Below are 20,806 nucleotides of genomic sequence, written 5' to 3' on the forward strand. Positions count from 1 at the left end.
ATACTTTTTGATAATGCCAAGTTTCTTGGGAGTCAATAATAATGCTATAAAACAACAAACTATACATAATAAAATTATTAGATAAAGGTGAAAGAGACTGGTTCTGTTTAACCTTCACAGAAAAAAGCTTAGGAAGAAAGTTTAATGGCTGTTAACAAGGGAGGGAGTATGAGGAAGCATGCTTAACCTCCCACTGCCAGGGCCGGGAACTCAATTTTAAGATTTCTCTGGGGTCTTCTTGGGCCCTTTTTTTTTTTTTTTTTTTTTAGGGAAAGCAGAAATCTGGGTTTTTATTTTGGTTACAATGTAACTAATTTAAAAAATTTAAAATCCCTTTGAGGGCCAAACAAGGCATGTCTGTGGATGCCGGCTGTGAAGCCTGGTCCGAGGGAACCGCGGGGAAGTAGTTGAGGGCAGCTGAGGCCCATGGAGGGGAGATGGGCAGGACCTTCAGCGCCCCTCACGGCCCCTCCGCCCTCCGTGCTGGTACAGAACCTCACAGGAGGTGGGCGACCAGCAGCCCTGGCCTGGCCTCCCAGGGCGGCCTCTGGGGGCTTAGCCTGCTCAGGCGCCCCCCACCCCCACATTCCAGAACCTGAGCTGGGGGGGAGACCGGAGAGTTGGGCGACACCCACGATGGCTTAGGTGCCAGCCAGCGCGAGGGTCCGGGACAGAGTACTCGCTGCTGCAGGAGGGCAGGTGGGCTGCAGGGGAGGAGTCATACAACCCCCGAGGGACGGAGCTTCAGGGATCGTTCAGAGCACGTAGGAGCTGGGGCGCCCTCTGGTGGTGACCCTCAGGACAGCGGCCCCTCCACCCACCCAGTGGCAGAGGTGGCCACAGGCGGACAAGCCAGGAGGCACAAAGAGCACGAGGCAAAGGACAGTGGTTCTCCGAGAACGTGAGTAGCCCCCGTCGCGGGAGCTGAGCTTACAGCAGAAGCCGAGGCCCCCGGGGAGGGCAGGATCTGTGGGCGCCGAAGGGCTTCATTCCTCCCCCTCGCCCGGGACTAGGTAAGTAGTAGGTCAGCAGAAATCCAACCCCAGCAAGGCACATCCAGACCCCAATGTGAGGGGTTCATATGACAGGAGTGGGAACAGAGGGGCTCCCTGAGGCTTCAGGCCTCTCCCCCAGGAAGACTGGCCCAGTCCCAGCTGGGACATTGGGAGGACCCAGTATTAAGTAAGTCATAAATAGGTGGGCTAATACTGTGCGCACAGGCAAGGTTCACAAAGGGCTGTTCAGGCAGTTGGTGGGGGGAGATTAGGAATTTATTTTTATATCTCAGTTTCATACAGCTCACTGCATATATACCTTGAATAAAAATGAACATTTTAAAAAATGAAAACAATACTAAAACAAAAAACTGGATTAAAGTTTAGATTACTAAACTAGAGTCAATAAAATGTACATGTGTTTTTCAACCATGTCTCTCAAAAGCCTTTTAAATACATGAAGTGCAAGAACACGGAACCAAATGTATTAAAAGTCAATAGAAATAGTTGTATATCATAATTCTGACCTTGATAAAACACATCTGTAAAGTCCCTGTTCCTAAAACATTCTGTTCCTTAAATTCCTAGGGATAAAAGGATTTGCATGCAAATAAAAGAAAGAAACCCTCTGCATTTATTTTACAATTGATTCTTGCTATCCGCAGTAATTATGTTCTATAAAGTCACTGGGAATACTGAATTAACTAATACAGAATCATTGCCATTAGCAGAAATACAGAATTAAATTCCTGAAATCCTCTGGCCACAGCATTTTTGTTAATGGATCAATATATAGCCTGTTTAATATGTATTTTTGTTTAAAGACAACACTTAATACATATTGTTGTTTTGTTAATATTGAATTCATGGCCAACAGCACTATAACTCCTGCCTGAACAAAGTTTATTAACACTTGAATTTTCTGGGTGAAGCACATCACAGCCTTTTTGCAGGTAGGAAAACTAGATAGCACTTAAGCATCAAACTAGTGGGCCATTTCAAGGGAAAAAACACCACCAAAAAACACAAAAATGTGAAAAATGCATCACTAAATAGAACACAAAAAGTTCACTTATTTACAGTATGAAAGCTAAAACAAGAAAGCAGAATGTCACCTTATTCCATCTGGGCTGGGAAATTCTGAGTCAGGTGACTCAACTATTTTGCTGCTCTGCCCACCTGACCAAGAATACACCATCAAGTATTGATTTGGGGGTTACAAACAAAATGTAGCCAGCAGACAAATTTGCAAATACACACTCCACAAAGAATAAAGATTGGCTATACTTTTATTCTTAAATTACCATCCATATGCCAGTGACTACAAAATATGAAATATGAAAATATGACTACAAGATATGATCTGGTTAAACATTGACTGAGTTCCTGTATTCAAAATGCCATGTCCACCTACTCCCTGGCAGTTCTATTTAAATGTCTTAAAGATATGACAATTCCAACTTACTTCAAAACTGAATTATTCTCCTTACCCAGCAAAATCTGCTAATTTTCTGTATTCTGAGTGACATTTAAACTTAAAGATCTCATCATATGATTTTCAGCTTGAAGCTGAGTTTGCAGCTTTGTTACAATTCTATGTCTTTAATCTGAACCTCTAAGATCACTCTTCCTGTCCTCTCTCCTCATCCTTTTAACATCAGCCATTAAGACACATTTATTTCCTCAATATGCAATATTCTCTCTTGTTCCTGGGCCATAAAACAACTTACTCTTCCCTGTATTTGAAACACCTTTCTCCCCTCAACACCTCTACCCAAATAACTGTTAGTCTTCCTTTAGGATTCATTTTAAACATCACTTTTTCAGAGACTCTTCTTGACTCTACAGATTACTTAAGTTTCCCTTGTGACACCCTAAGCTTTGACTTTGACCATACTTATTTACCTGCAACTAATTATATGGCAAATTTGATTTTCATTTTTATACATTCAGGAAGAAAAAAATCTGCATTTACTGATATATTCTGTTATATCTAATATATTGTGCATTTTGACTACAAGCCTGATAGCACTTAATTTAGTCCTGCCACTTTAAGATTTATATTCATTATATGAATTAAATTTAGTATACTGGCCAACAGCACTATAACTCCTGCCTGAACAAAGTTTATTAACACTTGCATTTTCTGGGTGAAGCACATCACAGCCTTTTTTCAGGTTGGAGAACTAGATAACACTTAAGCATCAAACTAGTGGGCCATTTCAAGGGAAAAAACACCACCAAAAAACACAAATACTGGCACACTGAGTTAAATGACAAAAACAATCATACAACATGAGCAAGTGAGATTTGTCCTAGGAATTCAAGGTTAGCTCACTTGCTCATGTTGTATAATTGTTTTTGTCATTTGACTCAGTGTGCTAGTATTTTATGATGCATGGATTTCAGGATAAAAGTACCTTCATAGAATGAGTTGGAAAGCGTTTCCTCAACTCTTTTAAAAAAAGATTTTGTAAAGAATTGATACTAATTTTTATTCAAATGCTTGGTAGAACTCAGTAGTGAAATCATTTGAGCTTCAGCAGTGAAACCATCTGAGTCTTGGCTTTTCTTTGTGGGTAGTTTTGTTGATTACTACTTCAGTTGCTTCACTCGTTATAGATTATCTTCAGATTTTCTCTTCCTTCCTGAGTCTGTTTTGGTAGATTGTGTCTTTTTAGATATTTGTTCATTTCATATGTTATCTAATTTGTTGATATAAAATCATTCACAGTATATTTTTATAATCTTTTTTTTTTTTCATTTCTTTAGGGTCAGAAGTAACATTTCAGTTTTTATTTTAGATTCTAGTAATGTGAGTCTTATTTCCTTTTCACTTGATTGATCTAGTAAAGATTTGTCAATTTTGTTGATCTTTTAAGTGAACTACCTTTTGGTTTCATTGATTTTGTTTTTTTTCTATTCTTTATTTCATTAATTTCCATGTTAGTCTTTATTATTTCCTTCCTTATGCTTCAGTGAGTTTGGTGTGTTCTTCTTTTTCCAAGGCTTAAAGGAAGAAGGTTAGGATATTAACTTGAGGTCTGTCTTCTTTCTCAATATAGATACTCAATAGCTATAAATTTTCCACTAAACAATCCTTTAACTAAATCACATAAGTTTTTGTATATCTATAAATTCATTTATCCAAAAAGTATTTTCTGATATCCCTTTGATTTATTCTTTGACCCACTGATTATTTAAAAATGTGTTGTTTAATTTCCACATATGTATGAGTTTCTCAAATATTTTAAATTATTTTTTAATTTCATTCCATTGTGGTCAGATAACATATGTTGTATTATTTCTATCATGTTCAATTAACTTGTTTGTTTTATGACTTATCATATGGTTCATCCTAGAGAATGTTCCTTCCATGTGCAATTGAGAAGATTGTGTATTCTGTTGTTGTTGGATGGTATATTCTATAGATGTCTATTATATCTAATTGGTTTATAGTGTTGTAGTCTCTTATGACTTTGTTAATCTTCTGTTTTTTCTGTTTATTATTGAAAATGTGGATGGAAGTCCCTATTATTGTAAAACTGTTTCTTCCTTCATTTTTGTCAATTTTTGCTTCATATATTTGATATTTTGTATTTGGTACATATATGTTTATAACTGTAACATTCCTCCAGTGGATAGATTCTTTCATCATTATAAACTATCCCTCTTTATATTCAGTAATGTTTTTTTTTTTTAGTTTAAAATATATTTTATTTGATATTAGCACAGTCACTCCAACCTGGTTGCTGTATGGATGGTACATCTTTCTTTTTCATTTTATTTTCAATTCCTTTGTATTTTTAAATCTAAAGTGTATTTTCTAGATAGAATATAGTTGGATTACATATTTTGCCTAGTGTGACAATCTCTGGATTTGATTAAAGTATTTAATTTATTTGCATTTAATGTTATGATTAATATAGTTTGATTTATGTTTGCCATTTTACATTTCTAAAATTTTTACATGTCTTATATCGTTCTTTTCCCCTATATTTCTCTTTTACTGTTTTCTTTTGCATTGAGTATTTTCTAACGTAGTGGTTTAATTTTTTATTGATTCATTTCATTATAAGATATTTTTAGTAGTTGCTTTAGAGTTTACCATATTCATCTTAACTTATCCAAATTAGTTTTCAATTTATAAAAGTTTAATTCCAATGATATATAGAAATGCTATTCTTATATAAGTCTTTTCCCTTTCTATTTTTTGTGTTATTTTCATTATACATATTACATATATTAATGTTATAAACTAAACAATGCATATTATAATTGTTACTTTTATCTGTAGTCATTTCCTTAACACAATGCAATATTATTTGGAGTTGAGGGTAAAGACAATGGCAAGCTTCCTTCTAAAGGACATTTCTACTCTAGAAGGCAAGCACTTAATGGGGTGAACAGTAGCCTGGAGTCTTCTTAGCTTATCTCTTTTGGCATGGAACTACTATCTCAGGAGGTGAGGCAAGAGGGATTAGAGCCCCTGTCTTCTCCGTATGCAATGTCTAAAATAAAGTCTCAATTCTAATTGGATATTGTGAGCAAAAAGGAAGCCCCTACATTTTCACTATACATTTTATGCATTCATCAGCAACAGGTGCCTGGGGATAGGATAAGAAACACTTACATCCTATTTCTCCTAGAAAGAAACTCCTTTATGTAAGTGCTATTGTTAAACATATTACACATATATTACATTTTTTATATTTTTAGGTCCAGTAATACATTATATCTGCATTATTTTATAAAACTGCTTTAAATCAATGAGGAGAAGAAAGGAGGAAAATATACATTATCACTGTCTTTAAAACATACATAATTACCTTTACCAGTGCTCTTTGTTTTTTTATGTGGATTAAAATTGTCATCTGGGATCATTTTCTTTCAGCCTGAAGAAATTCCTTTCATGTTTTTTACAAGATAATTCTGGTTGCAACAAATTTTTTCAGTTTTTTTTTTAATTTCTGATTTTTTTTGTTGGTTTGTTTCCGGTTTTGTTTATTTTTTTAAACCTGGGGAAGTCCTTTTTTTTTTTTTTTTTGCCTTTATATTAAAAAAATAGCCTTGATGGATACAGAGTATATGATTCTTGGCAGACCATTTTATTCTTTGAGCACTTTGAATATGTTATCTTAGTGATTTCTGGCCTTCATAGTTTCTGCTGAGAAGTCAGCTGTGAATCTTTTGGGGCTCTTTTGTAAGTATTCACTTATATTCTTGCTACTTTCAATATATTTTTTCTTTTCTTTGACTTTCAGCATTTTCAGGATGAAGTATCTGCAAATCACTTTATATTTATCCTATTTGAAGTTCAATACGCTTAATGGATGTGTAGGTCAATGTTTTGTTTTGTTTTTATATCAAATTAGGTAGTTTTCAGCCCCTATTTTTTCTTAATTTTTTTTATTTTCCTTTTTCTTTTGCATCTCTCTTTGCTACTCCCATTACATGAATGTTGATATGCCTAATGTTATTCCACATTTCTCTGAGGCTTTCTTTATTTTTCTTTATTCTTTCTTCTCTGTTTTTCAACTTACATGATTTCTATCAATCTATCTTTAAGTTAGTATATTTTTGTTCTGCTACTTCAAACTTACTACTGAGCCTTTTTTGTGATATTTTTATTTTAGTAAAGGAACTTTTCAATGTCATAATTTTAATTTGGATCCTTTTTATAATTGCTATTTATAGCCTCTATTTAATATGATGTTATTATATCATTTACTTCTTTAATTATGGTTTATTTTAGTTCATAAACACATTTATAATGGCTAATTTAATGGTTTCTTATGATAGATTTGACATCTGGTTCCTCTCACAGGCAGTTTTATGTGTTTTCTGTGCTTTTCTTCTGGTGTATGAATCTCATTTTCCTGTTTCTTTTCATGTTTTATAATTTATTTTGGGAAAAATTGGACATTTTAGATAATATATCATATCAACCCTGGGTACTGGTCCACTGGTCCTTCTGTCAGGTTTCACTCTGAAATGTTGGTTCTTAGTGCACTCATGGACAAAGAATGATCAGACACACCAAAGTAAGGCAAGCACAACGATGAGGTTTATTGATGAGAGATAGACCTATAGGGCAAGAATAAGATATAGGTATACAGAGCATGATACATATACCACAGATGGTGACTGGACCCATTGTTGCAGCAGGAGAGCCAAGGAAGGGCAAATAAAAGAACTGGTTATGGTCTGCATCTTGTTTTATAGTGTGTGGATTGGGACCTCCCTCGTGGTTCAGACGTCACCATGGAACCTCTTTGATTGGACACTTGGGAGTCACATTGCTACACATCCAGGTTGTTCTAGGTCAATTTCCAGACTCTATGATACCTATGTTGCTTGGCTTGTGCTAAATTATAATTGACAGCTTGCAAGTGCTAAATTATAATTGACAGATTTGTAAACTATTCTCTCCTCCCCTAGGTATGGAGAGGATTAGGGTGGGGCAATTGAACCAAGGCAAAGCACCCACTTTCTTCCCTAGGAGACCTGGAATCCCTCACTATCTACCTAACACTTCCTCCCCTTTGGGCTCATAATTCTCATTTGCTTGTTTATATTTTAAGTGACTAATTTGATGAATTATTTTAGAGAGATCTATCCCCGCTACCACTGCCCTACAAACATACAGTTTCAGTCTTAGATGTAGTTATTCAGGATAGCATTCCAGTCATCAGGATAACAGTGGTTTGGATGGGGCCCTCTTTCCTTACCACTCCTACCTATTAAACTGCACTAGCTGATTACTCTATTTCATAACAATTCTCTGAAGCCTAAATTGCTTTGCAAACTAACCCAATTATATTTTGGCTGCTTTTAAAGAATACTTGAGGACACTGTTTTCTTTTTGTTCTGTCCCTAAGACTGCTTCTGTCAGCCGGCTTAATTCAGGTCTCTTCTGCAAACTAGCTGGTCTTTTTAGTCTGTATCTTGGATCTCTGTTTAAGTTCCTCTTATGGCAAATTCCACTGTCCTTGAGAGCAACTTTAAGCTTGAAAATTTTTCATTCTGTGTTGCAAATGAAGTCAATTCCTTTAAGCAGAGATTAGGAGCTGTCTGTATTGTGGTCTATTGCTCCCCCACTCTCCCCACCAAGGGCTTTGGAGCTGAGGGTGAGGACAATGGCAAGCTTCCCTCTGAGAGACACTCCTACTCCGAAGTTGAGCACTTATTTGAGTAGACAGTAGCCTGGCTTCTTCTCAGCTTTATTCTCTGAGTATGGAACTACTATCTCAGGAGCTGAGTGAAGACCTACTAGGGCTCCTAGTCTTCTCAGTATGCAATGTCCAAAGTGGAGCCTCAATTCCATGAGTGAATATTGGGAGTAAGAAGAGATCCCCTACCTCTTCACCATACATTCTGAGACTTTGCCTCAGCAATAGGTGCCTAGGGATAGAATAAGAAATGCTTACATCCTGCTCTTCCCAGAAAGCAAGCCCTAAATCTGGATGCTAGGTTGTGAGGAAGACCAGTGTTCTTTTATGTAGCAGTCTAGAGTAAAGTCTCTACTTCCCTGAGCTAAAAGGAGAAAGAGAGGGAGTGGCCTTGGTACAAATACCACAGACCCTCACTTTTCTTACTAATTTTCGTAGATTTCTTAAATAGATCTTTCTTCATTTGTTGTTCCTTTTTAGGACCATTTCCAGAGACTTTAAATATTATATTACATAGTTTTCATCAGTTTCACCAGAAGTAAGTCAGCAGAACACTTAGCATTTTCATGTTAGAAGTCAATCCATTTGGGTTGATATGTTTAAAAGTGGAGTCTTATCTGAATTGGTTAATCTAGGCTTCTGAGGGCCCATTTAACATGATTATTGTTTCCATTTATTTGCTCCTTACATTATTTTTATTTATAATGTATCAGATTTAAATTTTAATGACCTAAAGTTTCTTTCTAAATTATTCATATCTTGTTTATTTATAAGGAACTCTATAATACTGATCTGCTGTTAAATGGAAGAATGATTTTTAACTTCCTTTATAGGTTATAGGAACATACAAACAACAAGATCAGACTAAAATAATTCTTTATACTTAATAGTTATCATGTTGAAGTTTACATGATATATTAGACATGCATGGCCTGCATGTGTAAATAATGTCGGATGATGTACCATGAGACACTTGATTTAAAGAAAAAAAATGCTCCTTAGATAAGCATCATGCATATGTCAGACACTAAACACAAAGACCATGCATAGTAAACTCACCTTTTTGATTACTCTTGAATGCATGGAAATTGAATTCAGTATTGATGAGATACCACAAAACCTGAAGCCTGTGTCTACATACAGTACTGTTAATTCATAGGTAGATTTTAAAGAATGACTAAGATTTATTGCAAAATGTAAGATGAATAGAAAGTAAATTAAAACAGCTCAAGAGTGAATTTACATACTACTTTAGAAACACATTAGTTTTATTTTACATCTTTCCAAAAGACAGATGGTTATTAGCTAAGCTCTAAAATGAAACTTGTATACTATCCAAGTAACAAGCAAAATGCCCAAGACTACATTGGCACAATTTAACAACTGCAATTATTGAGCAAGGCATTCTGTGAAATTAATGGTCTCTGCATGCAGAGCTTCTAAACATGTACTATAGTGATTGGGAGAGGTGTGTTAATCTTGAATCCACAATAGTACTTAATAGACTCTGTCCTCCAGTTACTAACATAATCCCTGGTGTAAAATGAGGGTATTATCACTTCAAGAGTTAAGAAAGTCACTAAGTACCTCATTTTCTACTAGTAGGTTTTTAATCACAGGGAAAATTAAGCTTGTGATATAATGAACATGCTAGTATTTTTGCTTCAAAATAAAATAATTATCATATAAACTATATTTAATTCTTAATTATTAAATCATGTAATTATTATACTGGTTTGATTTTAGAACATTTTTTAATAAGAAATTGAAATTAGAGGGATATTCACAAGTGTTAGTCATATAATTTTTAATGTAATTTTTGTATATTAGCACTGCTTTGTTATAATGACAAAATAACAATGTAATAATATGAAAATAATACTAGATGACATTTGTAAAGTTTATATCTCAACTAACTTTCAGGGCTTTACAAATATAATTTCTTAAATCCTTACATCATATTTCTATGCAACCTCTTATGAAAACTATTCTAGGTGGAAAAGATGGTATCTGTATTTCAATTTTTGTAGGTTACCATAATATGAAACTCAGTATCCAAGTGAGAATCTTGTTTGTCATAACTAGTGAGTGCCCCCTGGAAGCTGATGGCAGACTATTACAATTACTCAAATTTATATGATCGGCCTATCTTGTCTAGACTCATTTGCAGTGATGGGTAGATTAATAAGACTTCCTGTATTTGTGTTCTTCTCTATACTTTTTAAAGCAAAATAACAATGCCTTGTACTATATTCTGAAGATTCCAAAAAATGACCTTATAATTCTTTTGGCTCATTCAGAAATGACAACCTCATTCTTAGCTTCCATCAGAAACTGTCAGCATTTACAGAGTAAAAAACAGAATATAATTCAAAGTCAAATTAGGCTTAGTGGAGGAAAAAATAACTGGATTTAAGACAAATAAAGCAGCAGAGAGAAAAGACTAAAACATGATAAAATTTGAAATTTATTCATTATCATGAATAATAAATTATGCATAATTTTAAAACAATGATTGTTAGATTATGTAAGTACTATCTAATGTTTAAAATCCACATTAACTTTTTATTTATTGATAGGTGTCTTTGAGGTACTTAGCTGTTGTGAGAATAAAATGACAGAATTCATTAATATGCTTTGTATGATGCTGGCATGTAGTGAGTTTGTATATTGTGGTTACTATTATTATAGTTGTGTCCTATTATAATCATTATTGGTGAAGGCAATAAAGGATACCATTATGGGAGTAGTTCCACATACTGATCTCAATGGATATTTCTGTCCCATGAAGAGAAAAATGTGCAGACCCAAAATTAAAGAACAATAAAATAGCAAAGCAGGAATGATTTATGGGACTAAAGGAATGGTCCTTAAACAATGAAGGGTCCTTAAACAATGGAGTTAAATGGAGTTAAACACAGAAGGAGTCCTTAAACAATGGAGTTAAATGTAATACATTGGGACCTCAAAGATTTGGAGTTTTTGAAAGCCAAGGGAATAGGAATCTGCTCGGGAAGTTGCATTATCATATAACGTTTCCAGCATGGACAACATTGGTGATGAGGTGTTTCGTTCTGTGACTTCATGGACTGTAGGCATCTATGAGCAGAGCAAAGAAGTGCATTACTCATGAGCATAGGTAGAATGCTCTGATATAGTTCAAAATGATCTTAGTGTATGGTAAGAAATCTATGTCATGTAAAAGTTGGAGTCATGATTTTGTTGAAAAATAAATTTAAAAATAAAGATGATGATTTATGCCCATCATCTGATGGAACATGAGGGCTAGTAAGATTTACTAATATATGAGTATTAAAATGTAGTAGTCAAAAGTGTATTATATTTGACAGGGAACAGAGCATAGAAAATAATTATAGTCCAAGCCTGGCAGTCACTTAAATCAGTTTTGCCTTTATTCCATTGGCCACAGTGCATGCCATCATCCCAACTAACGGTAAAGGGAAAAAGAAAATGGACTTAGCCACCAATCCTAAGATAACGTATTGATGAAAAACTAAGACATCAATGTTTAGCAAAACTCTAAATAGTTATTAAGCACATAAAGATGTTTAAATTTACTAGTAATACAATAAGATAAATTAAAACAAAATATATTGAAGTCACTCCCAATCATTCTTAGTATACATATATGAAATTCATTTAAAAAAACAATTTTTGGCATTTTGATTGAAGAGTCTTAAAAATTTTTAACATAATAATTTTAAATATATATATTTATTTATTTTTAATTGTGAGTATATAATAGTTGTCTATCTTTATATTTTACATGTGATATTTTGATACAGGTGAACAATGTGAATTAATCAAATCAGGGTAATTGGGAAAACCATCACCTCAGGCATTTACCATTTCTTTGTGTTAAGACCATTCCACTTCTACTCTTTTAGTTATTTTAAAGTATGCTCTAATTTATTGCTGCTTATATTCACTTTGTTGTGCTATCAAATGTTGTTCATTTCATCTAATTATCTAACTATATTTTTGTACCTATTAATCATCCTCACTTTATCTCTTTTCCTACTACCTTTCCCACCCTCTGGTAACTATCATTCTACTCTCTATCTCCATGATATCAATGATTTTAATATTTAGCACTCACATATAAATGAAAACATGCAAGATTTGTCTTTCTGTGCTTGGCTTATTCACGTAAAAGAATGTTCTCTAGTTATTGCAAATTGTAGGATTTTATTCTTTTTCTTGCTGAATAATACTCCATTGTTTATATGTATCATAATTTCTTTATATGTTCATCCACAGATGGACACTTAGGTTGATTCCATATCTTGGCTATTGTGAATAGTACTGAAATAAACATGGGAGTGCAGATATATTGTTGGTATACTGAATTTCCATCCTTAGAACATATACACAGCAGTGGGATTGCTAAGTCATATGGTAGTTCTATTTTTAATTTTTTGAGAAATCTCAAAAACCATGTTTTTCATAGTGGTTGCATTAATTACATTCCCACCAACTGTGTATAAGTATTCCCCTTTCTCCATATCTTCATCAGCATTAGTCATTTCCTGTCTTTTTGATAAAAGGCAATTTAACTTTGGTGGAATGATATTTCATTGTAATTGTGATTTGTATTTCTCTGATGACTAGTGATGTTGAGCATTTTTTCATTTACTGGTTGACCATTTTTATGTCTTCTTTTAAAAAATGTCTATTTATATCCTTTGTCTATTTTTAATTGGATTATTTGATATTTTTCTATTTAGTTGTTGGAGCTCCTTATATATGATAGTTGTTAGTACCTTGTCAGATGAGTACTTTACAAATATTTTCTCCCATTCTGTGGATTGTCTCTTCACTTTTTTGATTGTTTCCTTTGCTGTGCAGAAGATTTTTAGCTTGATATGATCCAATTTGTCCAATTTTGTTTGGGTTTGCTGTGTTTTGGGGTTATTACTCAAGATGTGCTTGCCCAGCCCAATGTCCTGAAAAATTTCCAAATGTTTTCTTTTAGTAGTTTCATAGTTTCAAGCCTTAAGTCTTTAATCCATTTTGATTTGATTTTTTTAATATGGCAAGAGATAAGGCTCTAGTTTCATTCTTCTGCATATGGAAATCCAGTTTTCCCCGCATCACTTATTGAAGAGACTATCCTTTCCCCACTGTATGTTCTTGACAGCTTTGTTGAAGATAAGTTCATTATATATGTGCAGATTTATGTCTGGGTTTTCCATTCTGTTCCATTGTTGTATGCATCTGTATACAGATGCATCAGTATACATCAGTATACATCAGTATATATTTTTTACATCAGTATCATGCAGTTTTTGTTACTACAGCTCTGGAGTATAATTGGAAGTCAGATAATGTGATTCCTTCAGTTTTATTCTTTTGCTCAGAATGGCTTTGGCTATTCTGGGTCTTTAGTGGCTCCATATAAGTTTTATGATTATTTTTTTCTATTTCTGCTGTGAGGAATGCCATTGTTTTTTTTGTTGTTGTTGTTTTGTTTTGTTTTTGACAGAATCTTACTCTGTTGCCCAGGATAGAGTGCCGTGTTGTCAGCCTCACTCACAGCAACCTCAAATTCCTGGGCTCAAGCCATCCTTCTGCCTCAGGCTCCCAAGTAGCTGGGACTACAGGCATGTGCCCACCATGCCCGGCTAATTTTTTCTATATATTTTTAGTTGTCCAATTAATTTCTTTCTATTTTTAGTAGAGATGGGGTTTCACTCTTGCTCGGGCTGGTTTCGAACTCCTGACCTTGAGTGATCCTCCTGCCTCAGCCTCCCAGAGTGCTAGGATTACAGGCATGAGCCACTGTGCCCGGCCGCCATTGGTATTTTGATGGGGATTGCATTGAATCTGTAGATTGTTTTGGGTGGTATGGATATTTCAACAATATTGGTTCTTCCAATCCACAAGCATTTTGTGTGTGTGTGTGTGTGTATCTTCTTCAATTCCTTTCATCAATGATTTATATTTTTCATTATAGAGACTTTTCACTTTTTTGGTTAGGTTTATTCCTAGGTATGTTATTTTATTTGTAGCTATTGTAAATGGGATTACTTTCTTGGTTTCTTTTTCAGATTTTTTACTGTTGCCATATAGAAATGCTATTGATTTTTGTATGTTGATTTTGTATCCTGCAACTTTACTGAATTTATGTATTAGTTCTAAAAGTTTTGGGGTGGAGTCTTTAGGTTTCTCTAGATATAAGATCATATCATCTGCAAACAAGGATAATTTGACTTCTTCTTTCTCAATTTGGATGTGCTTTATTTCTTTATCTTGTCTGCTTGCTTTAGCTGGACATTCCAGTACTATGTAGTATAATAATGGTGAAAGTGGACATCCTTGGTTACTTCCAGATCTCACAGCAAAGAGTTTCAGTTTTTCCCTCTTCATTATGATTCTAGCTGTGAGTTTGTCATATATATTTTTTATCTTATCAAGGCAAATTCCTTCTATACCCAGTATTTTCAGAATTTTTATCCTGGAAAGGATGTTGAATTGTATTGAATGCTTTTTCACCATCAGTTGAAATGATTATATGGTTTCATTCTTTGTTCTGTTGATATAATGTATCACACTGATTGATTTGCATATCTTGAACCATCTTTGCATCACTGGGATGAATCTCACTTGAACATGATGAATAAACTTTTTGATGTGTTGTTGAATTTTGTTTGCTGTATTGTGTTGAGGATTTTTACATCTAAGTGCATTAGAGATATTGGCCTATAGTTTTCTTTTTTGTTGTTGTATCTTTGTCTGGTTTTGGTATCAGAGTAATACAAGCCTCATACAATGAGACTTTGGGAGTATCTTCCCCTTTTTTTTTGGATTAGTTTAAGTAGATTTAGTATTGGTTCTTCTTTGAATCTATGGTAGAATTTAGCAGTGAAATCATTAGGTCCTGGGCTTTTCTTTGATGGGAGATTTTTATTATGGCCTCTATCTCATTGCATGTTATTGGTTTATTTAGGTTTTGGATTTCTTCCTGCTTCAAGCTTGGTAGATTGTATATGTCTAATAATTTATCCATTTATTCTAGGTTTTCCAATTTATTGGCATATAGTTGCTCAAAGTAGTCTCTAATGATCCTTTGGATTGCTGCAGTACCTCTTGTAATGTCTCCTTTGTCATATTCTGATTTTATTTACTTGGGTTTTCTTTGTTTTTAAAAAAATAATCTGGCTAAAAGTGTGTCTATTTTGTTTATCTTATTAAATTTTTTTGTTTCATTGATCTTTTGTATTTTTTCTTTTAATTTCATTTATTTCTGCTCTGATGTTTGTTATTCCTATTCTTATACTCTTTTTGAGTTTGATTTGCTCTTATTTTTCTAGTTCTTTGAGATAAGTCATTAAGTTGTTTATTTGAAGTTTTTCTACTTCTTTGATGTAGGCCCTTATTGCTATAAGCTTTCTTATTATTACTGTTTTTTCTATATCCCATACATTTGAATATTTTGTATTTTCATTTTCATTTGTTTCAAGAATTTTTAAATTTGCCTTTTAATCTCTTCATTTACTCACTGGTCATTCAGGAGTATATTGTTTAATGTTCATGTGTTTCTATTTTTCCAGTGTTCCACATGTTATTTATTTCTAGCTTTATTCCATGTGGTCATGTCAGGTTTTAGTCTGAAAATGTCAGTTCTTGGTGTGCCCATGGCTAAAGAATGACTAGACACACCAAAGTTAGGCAAGCCTGAAAATAAGGTTAATTGAAGGAAATATAGAATTATAAGACAAAGGCAAGATATAGGTTTACAGAGCATGATATATACACCACAGAGGACGACTGGACCTATTGTCACAGCAAAGGGAGAGCAAAAGGAAGAGTGTAAAAAGGGACTGGTTATGGTTTCTCTCTTATTTTATAGTATCTGGATTGGGACCTCCCTAGTGGCTGAGATGTCGCCATGGAATTGCTTTGATTGGAAAGTTGGGGGTTGCATTATTACACATGCGGTTTGTTCATATCTGTACTCTATGGTGCCTATGCTGCTTGGGCTAGAGAGTCCTCTGCATTCCTTTGCAGCTGGCACACTATGTTACTTATGATTGGCAGATTCATGGGGTATTTCCTCTTCCTCAGGTATGGCAGCTTCTTGGGAGATTAAGTTGTTAAGGACCAAGATGGGGGCCACAGCACCCACTTTTGTCCCTAAGAGACCCAGAATCCCTCACTATCTGCCTAACAGTCAGAGAAAATGTGTGGTATGATTTCAATTTTTTTGAACTTTTTGAGACTTATTTTGTGGCCTAACATATGGTCTGTGTTTGAGAATGATCCATGATCTGAGAGGAAGACTATGAATTCTGTAGCTGTTGGATGAAATAGTCTGCAAATATCTATTAGGTCCATTTAGTCTACAGTGCAGATTAAGTCCAATGCTTCTTTGTTAATTTTATGTCTGGTTGATTTGTCCAATGCTGAAAATGGAGTGTTGAGGTCTCCAACAATTATAGTATTGGCTCTTTCTGTCTTTAGCTCTGGTACTATTTGCTTGATATCTCTATATGCTTCCATGTGCATATATATTTAGAATTGTTATACCCTGTTGTTGAATTAACCCCCTTAGAATTATATAATGACCTTGTTTGTCTCTGTTTGCAGCTTTGTCTTGAAATCTACTTTATCTGATAGCAGTATAACTACTCCTATCTTTGTTGGCTTCTATTTACATGGAATATATTTTTTCATTTCTTTATTTTCAGTCTATGTGTGTCTTTATTTGGCAATTTTGGCCTTGTTCTAACATCATAGAGTGTACTTACACAAACCTAGATTGGGTAGACTACTACACACATAGACTATATTGTATCACCTGTTGCTCCTAGCCTACAAATCTGTACTGCATGTTACTGTGCCCAATACTGTGGGCAATTGTAAAACAATGGTATTTGTGTATCTAAACATATAAAAGATACATTAAAAATTCAGTATTATAATATTATGGAACCACTGTTATCCATTATTGACCAATAAATCCATAGTCCATTATTGACCAATAAATCATTATGGGGGGCATGACTCTAATATATTTTAAACTTCAGCCAGATTTTAGGAGAAGTTTTAAAACAAAGAGTAAATATAAATGCTGACAAACAGTTTTATAGTAAGAAATTTTAAAAAGCTGAACTTTGAGCCAGTGTGTCTTCAGGGAAATATTCAGTTGACAGTTAAGACAAAGGATGTTGTTAGAATATACATGAATGCAATATAAGAAAACAAAGGTGTTAAGAATCTGAAGATAGTAGGGCACTATTTAAAGAACTTTATCACTAGTTTTGGTAAAAATTGATTTGAATAGCTCCAGAGAGTTGACCAGGTCTCTTTGCCATATTGATTATTTGGGGCTAAAGACCTTTGAGAACCAGCAAATAGAAGAAAAGTTTTTCTTTTGTAAATAAAAAAATTTACATTTATTAAAGAAATTTCCATTTGTAAAAGGTGTCTCTCCCTCCTTGTACCAGGAAGGGGAGGACTCTTAACAACTGTAATCAGTGAGGAATATCTTAAACTGAAATATCCATAACAAACCTTACTAAATAACTCCTGTTTATAATACTTTTCTTGGTCACCTTCCCATAGCATAGCTTGCCTTTCCCACTCAGAAGCCCAAATACCTTTTCTTTCAGCCTAAGATGGTACATGAGCCCAAATTCAAACCACCTCTTTGGGTTACTCATTGCTCCATGCTCTCATCTATTCTTTACCCTTACAAGTCTTTTTGACTTGTTGCACATTGAAGTCCTTGTCCTACTATTTTGTGTGGCTCATTCTCAGAGCAGTGATGTGTTAGAAACACATAATTCAATGGTTATCAAAAGGGAGTAAAGTGCTAGCTGTACTCCTGATAAAACTGTCATGGACATCCAATTCCCTGCATCATGTGGAAATCCCCTCACTTCTTCAGTATTTTCCCTTCACTCTGGTTCTGCTCCAGGGCTCCCTCCTCAATTCTCCTTAGACATTCTTTCTTCATCCCTTCTGTGACCAAGTCCATTTCCACACTCTTAGTCTTCCTATCACTTTCTTATAAATGACCTGCATGTGATGGTCATATGCTGGCCTGAATTCTACCCCTTTTCTCTAGTTTGTCTAGGTCTGTCAAATTCTCTCCCCTTCTCCAGATTTTTAACCAAAGCTCAAAGAAGGAAACTCTTGGGTCAGCAATCACGTTCTTGGTTCTTTGTGTGCTCTTGGCTGAAAAATGCCCAGATGTGCTGAAAACAAGGTAAGCATGAAAATTAGGTTTATTGAGAAAGAGCAAGATATGTTCACCACAGATGACGATTGGACCCCCATCATAAAAAGAGGCTCTGATTATGGTCTGGAGTCCTGTTTTATATGGTCCTGATTGGGCCCTCCTGGTGGTTTAGATGTCATCATGGAGCCATTTTGATGGACATTTAATGGAATGATAATTATTAGCCTTAGGTTACTCTAGGTCACTTTCCAGATCCTATGGGCCTGGGCTGCTTGGCCTCTGGGCTGGGAAATTCCCTACATTCTTTTGCAGACTGGCGGGGCATTACTCCTTCTCCCAGGTCTGGCAGTTATTTGAGGAGACACCAAGGCTATCCCTAGGATAGCCAGAGGTCCCTCGCTATCTACCTAACATTTCCCCACTCTCTATTCAAGAGACCCAAATCATTGGGAGGGATGTCAACTTGTCTAGCTGCTTCCTGCTGAGTTGGGGAGATGATTCCTATTAGGGTGGCCAGCCTGGACACACACTAGAAAGTATTCTCTCTCCTACTTCTCTTCTGGGGAATTATTATCCCACCCTGGGTCAGTCACGGGCACTGCTATTTCACCCACTAGATACTTAGGATTTGAAAGATGTAATTCAGCAGCAAATTTTCATGCCTTTGTTAACACATCCCATAAGCGCTTCAGTGTGTCCTACTCTAAAGGCCTGTATGTAGTGATACAGATTTGGAACTGGGGTTGGTTTGTTTTAAATAGCAGATGTGTCTTGTTTACTTTGGAAGTAGAAGTCTTATAGGTTTTTGTTCATTTAAAAATATGTGTTTTATATCACTTTAAAAGAAGTGATTTGATTTAAATTGAATGCTAACAAAAGTAGATGCCGATGATAAGAAATAAATCAGGATTTCATTGATTGACTATTTCTCCCTCTGGGGTTATTGTATTAATAATTACAAATCTGTAATCCAGGTGAGAGAGAGAGAGAGAGAGAGAGAGAGAGAATAAGAATGCATGAAACAGAGAGAGAGGAGGTAGGTCTTGTAGCTCACTGAAAGATACATTTAAATACTCTAAGCAGTTTCTCAGTCCATTTTGAAGAGAAAGTAAAATAAGTATTAAAACTGTCAAGCATCAGATTTAGACCTTTGGTGGTAGTGATTTTGTTTTATTTTCTGTAATTAAACCTGTTTACTCATTTTCTGAAATTTTGCAGCAGGTATACAGGCAGTTTAAGAAAACCTAATTGTATTGAATAAATTTAGAAGGATGTAATCTTGTTATTAATTGTCATTCATTTGTTTTATTTGCATATCATGATGGCCTTATCTATTTTCCAATTAGTTTCCCTTGTTTTTAGGTATCAAGTGATTCCAACAGAAAAATCTCAATGTATTTTATTATGGGTTTGGTAAAAGTGCCCGATCTAGCAGATAATTACACATTCCAAGACACTTTTATAGGCTTTTATTTCATAGCCCATGAAGCTCAATATATCGTGAATTTTATAGTCCATGAAATAAAGAGCTGGTGTAGCAATAAGTTAAACCATTTAGGTTTCAAAAATGAATGTTAATTCTGAGATGCATTATGCTATAGGCCAATTGTCTAATGAGTTTGAGAGTAATTTTATTTTTATATATTTAGAGCAGACTTTATCACATAAACAAATTTTTACTCAAGAAAAAATATGAGACAAGAGAAGTCTGGCAAAATGAGGAATAGATTTCTATTTGTGATTTCAATCATAGTGTAGACAGGCACATCTCTGACCCTCCAGAGTTCATTTTACAGCTATATAACCTGTGGTGAGTTTTGAAGCAAACCTTGAACTACTATCAAATATAGACAAATGTAGGACATATAAAGAGTAAAAGTAATAAAAAAGCATCAATTCAAGTCTATAAAATCATCGAGTATGCATTCTTAGAGTGGATCTTATTTTGAATGGAGGCTAAATATCTCTCATACCCTTTGTGAAAGGATTGAGTTTCTGTGGATAATGAACATTTATTCAAATATGGACATGGGCACTGCAATGCTGCCCATAACTTAAAGGGGTGTTGCTTAATGTGTATTCCATGGAACACTAGCTTTGTTAAAGCATAAAAAGGATTCTGTGAAAGAGAATTTTGTAGCCAATAAACCCAACACCGCATTAAACCAACTTACATGTTTATTGAGACAGTATTTACAAAGAATCTATACATGCAATGTACAGGGAAAGGCACCAAAAGGATGGCAGATCTTGTACCATTTTCCAAATCCATTTAACCATGGTACTCATTGTTCACAGAGCTTAACCCAAGAGTAGTTTTCTATAGAATACATTTAGTGAATAAGTGAATTAATGAGTCTATGAATTTCCTCACTTTCTGAGTGTTCAGATGAGAATTCTTCACAAACAAATCTGGCTCTCTCTTAGCCTAG

At 34.7% G+C, this 20,806-nt stretch overlaps 1 long non-coding RNA gene across 1 annotated transcript in view; it reads left to right on the plus strand.

The window, feature by feature from the left end:
• The first annotated feature begins 825 nt into the window (after positions 1–825).
• Positions 826–20,806, plus strand: part of LOC142872301 (uncharacterized) — a 100,462-nt gene continuing 80,481 nt past the window's right edge. Inside the window, exon 1 of the long non-coding RNA XR_012920506.1 lies at positions 826–901. This is a non-coding gene — a long non-coding RNA (uncharacterized LOC142872301). The remainder of the gene's footprint in view (positions 902–20,806) is intronic.

Source organism: Microcebus murinus, chromosome 8, assembly GCF_040939455.1.
Source record: "Microcebus murinus isolate Inina chromosome 8, M.murinus_Inina_mat1.0, whole genome shotgun sequence".
NCBI lineage: Eukaryota > Metazoa > Chordata > Mammalia > Primates > Cheirogaleidae > Microcebus > Microcebus murinus.